This window comes from Diospyros lotus, chromosome 14 (genome assembly GCF_014633365.1).
Source record: "Diospyros lotus cultivar Yz01 chromosome 14, ASM1463336v1, whole genome shotgun sequence".
NCBI classification, from domain to species: domain Eukaryota; kingdom Viridiplantae; phylum Streptophyta; class Magnoliopsida; order Ericales; family Ebenaceae; genus Diospyros; species Diospyros lotus.
In genome coordinates, this window is record NC_068351.1 from 22348841 (window position 1) to 22358246 (window position 9406).

Genomic DNA, 9406 nt, shown 5'->3' on the forward strand with positions numbered 1-9406 from the left:
GCTCGCAAGTTACACGACAATGAAAAAGAAGGTGATTGACTGATTATCCACCATCCTTATATAGGAAGCACTACTCAACCATAATATGTTCCCTCTTTCTTAAATGGTCAATAGTAAGCATGAGACATGGATGCCACCCGTGCAAAAGAAACCACACTAGGCAGCACTCACTTTGAGATACTCTTTTCTCAAAAAACTACTTTTTGTGTGAACTATAAGTATCTCATAAAAGGACCAAATAATGAAAGTACCTCCCCTAGATACATGCCAAACCCAACTCCCCTTGCCCAATCATGGATTGGTTCCCAATTAATCCAAAGAAGGCAATTGTAGATTATAACTACCAATTCCACTTGTCTAAAGTCAGGGTCACCATACATTAACTATCCATGCAAGAGAGAAGTTCTTATCTAGGCGTCTTCATCACTAGCTAGCTGAAAAATGCCTAGGAAGAGCTCTTGAGTCCAAATTGGTTTGTGTTGACACAACTATCATGCCAAAATTTTGTCCTCAGCCCATCACCAATCTCAAAGGCCACAGAAACAAAGAAGCATCCTAAACTCGAAAATTACACTCCAAATTCCCAGGCTAGCATTTAAGCCACCCATTTGCTTCCCAAGGCTCTTTCATGTCAAAAATTAAGGGCATGTTCTCTTTGTCGTTTTCAATTTTTAGTTTTTCAAAACAGTGAAAACATGTTTACTTTCATGTTTTCAAAAACGCATTTTCGAAAACAAGGAAAAATTTTGTAAAGAAAACTCAAAACACCAAAAAGTTGTTTTGAGTGTTTTCAGCCAAAACAAGTGCAAAATCTGAAAACGCAAAAAACAACTTGACAGATCAAGCATCCCAATCTCGCACAGCATCAACCTTTCGTCTCTCTCTTCCCTCTTCTCCTCCTTCTCAAGGCTTGGCCGTCGACCGCACCAACCACCGCCATCACTGTTGCGAGCTGCCGTCGACCACCCCCTGTCGTTTGACCACCCACGCCTTCCATCGTCAAAGCCATTCGCTCCCCTTGCATCGCGACTAGCAACCTCTATAAATCACTAATTTTGTGTTTGGTCGGAGGTTTAAGCTTTAGATCTATGCAGATTCAGCAATTGGATCTTGTTGGTCTTTTGATATGTTGGTCGATGGGGATAAGGGTATCGAGTGGTTGTCTCTGATCGCCGGAAACCACCAGCCACGATGGCCGATGGCGACTGATAGTGAATTTTTTAGTTTTGGCCAAAAATTAAAAATTAGATCTATGAAAATGTAGCCGTTAAATCTAGCTCATTTTTGTGTACGTTAACCCCCTTGACTTAGCGTTTCTAATGGTAGGCTCCAATCGTGGGAATCTCTGGCCGGCGATGGTCGCTGGCGACCGCTAATGGCAGCAGTTGTGGCTAGTTTAGACTGTTCACTGAATAAAATATCATAAAATAATTTTTCTCAAAATTCTAAAGTAAATGCATTTTCCAATTTTCCATTTTGAGAAACAATTTTCTAAAATGACAAAAAGAACGCGTTTTCAAAAACCTCAAAACAGACACTCAAAACACAAAACTAAAAATGAATACAAAACTCAAAATTGAAACATAAAGAGAACACCACCTAAGCATCCATGTGGTTAGATTAGATGGTGGGTATAAGTTCATAGTTTTAACATGTAACACTATATTAGATTAATATTTTGGTGAACCAATCAAATTTAAGAATCAAATTATCATACCTTCAAATTCCTAATTCAATCATCTAAAATGGTCATTATGGTCCAATTTTGACAACCATAGTTATAGCCTTTTAACGTTTTCAAAACCAAATAATTACGAGAAACATGTTTCTATCGCTTAGATACATAAACCACATGGCAAACTTCTCACAAGGTTAACAGAAACTTGATGGTTAATGATTAAAATTAAAATAATATAATCCTACACCCATTTCCATTCATGTTGCCCGTAGTATTTTTATCATAGATAACTCACACTTCCAACTTGCTTAAAACAAAGATCCATCTTATCAATAAAAAATCTGTATAAATATAAAATCACAAAAGAAGTATCATCCAAGCATATTTGACAGGGATAATGATAAGGATTTATTTCTATGTTGAGGTGTATTCATTAGTTTGGTTTATGTCAATTGTTTTAGATGATGGAGTTATCATAGTTTTTAGATGATGTAATTATATTTGATTTAAGGATTAGAATCATATGCCCTCCCTCCCTCAGCTTCATTTCATATTCTTCTATCTTTCTGCAAGTCTCTACTGTCCCGCATCAATATTGTATTACCAAAAGAGACGGAAAGGAAACCTTTTCTTTGATATGTAAAAATAGTATGTCCAAAATCCACCAAGGAAGCCCCCTATATACAAAAGAAAAAGGTTACTGTAAGTTAAACATCTAAACTTAAACAACAAGAAAAAAATTGGCTCAAAGGCGGATCCACACCAGCTGAAAACCAATTCTACAAATTCAGCAAAATCTATTCTTTGACCTAAAGATAGAAATTTCCACCCCAAAAAAACTTTGGGAGAGACATTAAAGTTTGGTATGAAGTGTATGGGCTTAAATGAAGATATGACAAAAAACAGAAATACATGGAAGTCTAGAATTCATGTAGCCGACCCCACATAGTGAGATAAAATCTGAATATGTTGTTGTTGTTGTTGTTGTTGTTTAGAGTATCTTCTATCCTACTCACCAACATCAGGAGTAAGTCTTATGTCTACCTTCAGATATTAATGACCCTAGAAAGAGCAAATGAATGACAACCACATTAAGACTCAATGTCCATAGCCTCTAGCAATACTAGTTACATATCACAAACTAGTTCATTGGGGTATCTATCTCCTCTTATTTAAACTATCATTTCCCAAAATACTTTTACATGTCCACATAAAGAACCCAAACTTTGATGGGACCTCTTAAACTAGCTATCTTTCCAAGAAAAATAAAATACATTTCCACCACCAAGGCCTTGTTAAAAGACCACACCTAAAGCCAACCTACTGCTATCTCTTCTCCAATAGTCACCCACCAAGGCAACTCTATTATTCATAATCTAAGCCTAGCTATGAAAGCAACCTCAAAATCTCATCCCCGCACTAAAATTAGTTAGAAAAGATGTCTCTCAACATTTCCAATAACATGCAAATGGGCTGCAAAATTTCATCTCAAATTCTATGAGTCTTTTTATCAAATCCTACACCTACGACTGTAAATGAGTTGAGTTGAGTCAAGCCAAGCTTGGCTCTGTTCGAGGCTCAGGTTGTTCATTTATTTGTGTGTTCGAGCTCAGCTAGTTCATGAGTTGAGCTTATAAACGATGTTTGAGCTCTATTTTGACTTTTTGAGTTTGGGCTCAGCCTGTTTATATGCATGAACAAATTCATTTATGTTCATGAACCATCTTATAGATGGTGTTCAAGCTCTATTTACCTTTCCTTTAAAGCTCATTTATTATTCATATATAATATATATCCCTCTTAACCAAATAACAAACAAACAATAAATGAGTTTTGAATGAAATGCAAACGAGTTGGGTCATAAACATAAATGAGCCAAGCTGACCTATGTTCAAGCTTGGCTCATTTATTAAACAAGCTTCAAAATCTTGCTCACTTTCATTCAATTAATTAATAAAAAAACATGTTTTCATTCAAAACCAAGCTTGTTCACAAGCTGTTCGTCAAGCATATTAGTTCGTTTACACCCTACCTACACCATGGGACATGCAACTCCTGGTGCAGAAAACTTCCCTCATATATTCCCATATTTGCAATCAACATCCGCTATCAGAAGTTTAGCCATGAACAGTTTCTCTCCCAATAAAACGTGGTTGAAGATCTCAAGTCAAGAAATGCAAAACTACTATCTCCAATAGATGAATAAGACATCTTCAGCCTAATAAATGATATTGGCATCAATCATCAATATGCAAAGAAGGGAAGTCATTGCAGCTTCTTCAATATATTGACCACTGAAGATGGCAGTGAAACAAAAACATATAAGTAGGAAAACCAAGTATGACACAGAAAATCATTTCAAATCCAAGATAACACTTCAGAGCTCCATGCCAAAGGATAGAAACCTTCCTAAAAGAGTGACCTTTCATCCATCATTACATATTGACTGAACCACTCTTCTCCAAACCTAACCACTTCTAGAGCACACTCAAAATCCATTTCTCCTAAACAATTGAGCTTTTAAAGTAGAAACAACTGTTATATTTTTAATGCTTCTTCTCTAACATAAAAGAATCTAAATAATGAATAATACTTTACTGCATTGAGCTAATGGGAAAAAAAAAATTGAGCTAATGAAAAAAAAAAAATATGAACTAAAGAATGAATCAAAAGTTGTTTGTGTACCTATATAGATATACAAGTCATTATGTCCATGCCCTGTCATATCATATTTGTGTTCAATGAATTTTTCAAGTATTTATTAGATGATTTTGAGACTAAAAATAATAATGAAAAAGACAAATTTACCACCACCACCCCTCCTTTCTAGTCTTAAACGTTTAAATGAGTTTGGTTGCCAACAATTTTACACAAACAAGCAATATTCCTAAGCTCAAATTTCACCATCAAACCAATATATAAATAATTGCACATGTTTTCCCCAGCTATGCTGTCAGGTCTAACCATATATGAGGGGGATATGATGTTGAGAGTAAAAATATACTAATAAAGAAATAACAACACCCCTGTCTCTAACAAGCTAAGGTTTTAGATGTGTACAGGATTAACAATTTCAGAACCAACAACAATGTAAAGGACCTGGTTTTTGTCTACTGCTATATGGAAGAGTCTGGAGTGGCCAATGCTACAGTTAAGTTCCAAACCTTTCATAAATAAGGAATTTTCTAACTTCAAAGGAACCTAGATGGGCATTAGCATTCTAAGGAACCTAGATGGGCATTCTAACCTCAATTTATTTCCTCATCTTATATGATACTGCGCACTAACAGGGAACCAGGGACAAATAAGTCAATGAAGATTCAGGAACATTGAAGTGATAGACAGTTCATTGCCTCCAATGCCAAGTGCAAATCACCAAGATAGCACAAATTGGACTCTGTAGATTCCTCAATATCCGATCAAAGCCTACATTGAATTAAAAAAATAATAATAATAATCATACTAGAACCAACGAAATCACTTAGAAGTACAAATTGAAGTCACAGAAATACAGAAGAAACAATCAATTGCTAAATCTCTCATAAACCCTAAAATGAATGTTTTTCCTTTTTGCAAACAAGCGCTTTAATTGCCAACAAAATATAATTTCAGCAAGGCCTCCAAAAAGATCGAACACGCAATAGCAGAATTCGGCAGAACAAAGCAGAACAAATAAAAGAATGGAAAACGCCAAATTCCATCAACAACTCTATCATTGGAATATAGTGGGTATAGAGGACAAATTAGGGATTCTGAGGAGAGAGAAAAGGGCATGAACTTACACAGATGTAGAGAGGTCTCCGTCTCCACCAATGAAGCACGAAACCCAATCCTCCAACAGACCACCTTGTTGGCGATTAATAGGGTTCGAATCGGGGAAGCAATGGAGGTCTCAAGAGCTTTGTGAGAGGGGGAAATAGAAGGAGAAGAGGAGAGAGAAAATAAGGTGTTGTTGCAGACAGAGATAAAAGTGTAGGAAGGAAATTTTCAACGAACAGTGGAGCAAGGTTAGGCTCGGGTCGAGACTGAGACTCGTGTACCAAGCCTAGTGGTTCGGGACCGAAGCTGAGACCTTGGGGTTTTGATTGAGAGAGAGTGAAGCGGCATTTTTCGTAAGTTTACAGATGGCGAGTGCGCAGTGGATGAGATTAGGCCATTTTTCGTACCCCGCCAATCAGAATATGACACGGTTTGACAAAAAAATTGATATAATCTTGTCCTTATAAATTTTAGATAGGGTAAATTAAAATGTATGTATAAAGCGTGAATTTTTAATTCTTTTCAATGCAATAATCGAACTTATTAATTCATTATAATTATAAACACCACTAGCCTTTAGACTTATATAACAACTTGTGAATTAGTTGCATGTATAATTTTAACGATAATATTGTATTAAAATAAAATTAAAATATTTTTTAAATTAAGATATAAAATAATTAAAATAAAATTAAAAAGTATTTCAAGATTTTTATTAAATTATTTGTTAAATTTTTTTGAATGTACTGAAAGACATATGTGTCATTTTTTTTTATTTGTAAAGTTCATAATATGTTTATTTAAAAGGAAAAAAGAGATAAGCATATTTAAAAAATATCAGATAAAAAATCACGTAACTTCTTTTTTAATAATTACTAAATAATTTTAACAAATATATTAGAAAAAACAAAAGTCTTGAATATTTTACATATCTTATATTTTCTAATTTATATCTTAGTTAACAAACACGATCTTAATAAATTAGTTACATAGAAGAAAAGATCATTCATTTAGCCCAATCCATCATCCTTATGCATAAAATACATTATTATTTGTTGAATCTTTTCAACATACATGGAAGGAAGCAAAAACTACAAGTGATTGAGAATAGAAGTTTGTAGACTTCAATTTTGTTGGGAAAAAATACTCAACATTTAGGCTAATGATAAGCTATCCCCTTCCCCAACTTTACATGAGCTCCTATTACAGCTTTAAAATCATTTTTTTAATAAGAATTACATTAAAAAGAATAATGCAAAGCATTTACACCTTTAAACTGGGATATTCTTGAGTCTCACAACAATTTTAAGAAGATAAAAAGCTACCAAACAACTAAAGAAACCCTTCAAATTAAGGAAAAAATAGAAAAAAAAAATACTATATACAAGAATATACAACTATCAGATGAAACCTTCAAAAGATAACCATAAAGCAGACAACAAACCCAACATTTGATAAAGAGCACTAGCAAAAGTCAACACGTCAAACTAAGCCATAAGGATTACGCTAGCTTTGGTTATCCAAAGTTGAATATGGTGCAGAAAGCCCCAGGATACTCACAAGCATAATCACTTAGGACTAAGATAATCGTCGATCCATAAAACCTCCCTCAACATTAGATCAGTATGTTCGCACCATGCAACCTTTGCCCAGTGGGAATCTAACTCATTTCCACTCCAAATAAAAATTTGCATCATTTGCTCTAGTTCTTGAAGTACCCACTTAGGCATAAGGAAGATAGAAGCCCAATAAAAGTAAATAGTAAAGATAACATAATACGTCAACTAGAGCCGACTCATAAAAGATAGCAATCGACTACACCATGAAGATACTATATTCTTCACCTTATCTAATATAAGTTTGCAATCCCCATACGAGAGCTCAGTAGATAACAAAGGAATCCTCAAGTATCTCATAGGCAACAAACCTCTCATAAAACCCAAGGTAAGAAAAAGCTTCTCCATGAAGGTTTATCCCAAGGCAATATAGGTGTAACACCCCGCCTCCTCAGAGGGTGTGTCACTATGTTGGGGCCCATCATACATATACATAATCTATTTCTTAAATACATTCCCCAAACCTCAAATACTGTATTTCAGAGAGAAACTCACCCAACATATTAGTACAAATGTGGAAGCGATAATCGAAACCTGATATAGTATATACTCAATTCACTATATTTAAATCATAAAAATTCATATCATAGTTAACATCATATCTTTAACAACCTTAATACATGGATAACCTTAATACACAGACATTTCCCAACTTATCTGAAACATATCCGGATCTTCCTGAATGAGCAAAATACCGAAACAATCTGCTGAATCCATCGGACACATCTCCCTGTGCCGTCATATCTCAATCATGTCCTTGCCTACGTTGCAAGTCTCAACTATAATGTTGAATGTTCTAGGAGCATAACTCATTAGAAGATGAAACTTTTAGTGAGGGTCCAAAAACATATATATCAATAAATGATGCAATAACATGAACAACATTTACCTTAGTGTAACTTCCTTGGCCCAACAGCCCGACATGGAATCTTAGGCAAAATCTCGAAGCTCTACAAAATAAGCCTAACGTTATTCCATCAATTGCCCTTGGGGAATTACGACTATACTATCAGAACGATATCTCATTTCCATGCACAAATATCAATATGCCAATAATATCGTGCTATGAAAACATCATGACTTTCTATGCAATATGACAAAAAGAATCATATCTTTCATAAATATCATGCATAACAAACAATCATATCATATAGGATAAGACAACTCACCTTTAGAGATAAACTTGAATTTCCTCGAAAAACGTGCATGACCTCAATTTTCGTGCAAATCCTCAATTCCCGTGTAAATCCTCGATTCTCACACCACCTTGATTCTTGTGCATTACCTTGATCTTGGTGCACTAACCGTGATTTTTATGTATCGCCTCAATTCTCGTGCATTGTCTTGATTTTCGCTCCAAACCTTTAAACGCATACCCGGATAATTTTTCTCGCCAAAATATCCGAAACATTACTAAATCTCCAAATCCTAATTTTCTAGGATTTTTTGGCATTTTTTCCTATTTTCTTTCCCTTTTTCTCCTTTTCTTTCTTTTATTTTCTTTTTCTTTTCTTTATTCTTTTTCTTTTTTTTTTTCTTCTTCTTCTTCTTCTCTTCTTCTTCCTCCCGCATGCGTGCTAACTAGCTTCAGCCAATCGTCGCCCACGCTCCAGTCTCCTTCCTCCCCGGCTGTCGTTGGCCTCCCCGGCCACTGTCGCGACCGCCCCCTAGTAGCTACTTGCAGCCGTCTTCGGCCGTGGCTGGTCGCCGCCTCATTGTTAGGGCTAGTCGCTGCGACTATGGTCGCCGCTGCTGTGCGGCCACCTTCGACCACTCTGGTCGACACTTCGACCTCCAACGAGTTGCGTACCTTGCTTGGACATCGCCTTGGCCGCTGTCGACGGGCCATGGCTGCCACAAGCTAGTTCGGCTTGCTCTAGCCATCCTCGTGGCTGCCTCCAGCCTTTTGCATTGCCTCCTAGCTTCTCCTCGATCACCTCAGTTATTGCTTGCTTCCTTCAGCTTCCATCTTGCTGCCACGGTTCCTTCTTCTCCCATTTTCCATTTTGTTTCTTTTCATCATTTCTCATCTATTTATAGGCTAAGCACCGACTCAAATTGCCTTGGTCATTACTCCTTGCTCCCACTTGCATCAAAACTTAGCCATGAAGCTTGCCAAGAAGGATCTAGATGCTTACAAAAGCTCCATTGCAGCCACGCACGATGTATTATATATATATTATATAACTATTATATAATACACCACCATATATGGGAAATTACATTTTTAATCCCCATAATTCATCTTAATATCACTTGGAAATTTCTTTAATGCAACCATGCCCTCAAACCTCAAATTAATTTGCATTTCAATACCAAAATGCAAAATTAATAACCCAAGATTACTCGATAA

The 9406-nt window shown here is 35.8% G+C and overlaps 1 protein-coding gene across 3 annotated transcripts in view; it reads right to left on the minus strand.

Moving 5' to 3' along the window:
* The window catches only part of LOC127789850 (uncharacterized), a 55715-nt gene extending 50069 nt beyond the window's left edge, over positions 1 to 5646 (minus strand). Inside the window, exons 1-2 of one of the 3 annotated variants that reach the window (XM_052318884.1) lie at positions 5461 to 5646; positions 2304 to 2355 (exon numbers count right to left, since the gene is read on the minus strand). The gene's annotated coding sequence lies outside the window, so the exon portion shown is untranslated. Of the gene's footprint in view, positions 1 to 2303; positions 2356 to 4925; positions 5105 to 5460 lie in introns of all 3 variants that reach the window. The other 2 variants (XM_052318883.1, XM_052318882.1) reach the window with 2 other exon arrangements.
* Between the last annotated feature and the right edge of the window lie 3760 nt (positions 5647 to 9406).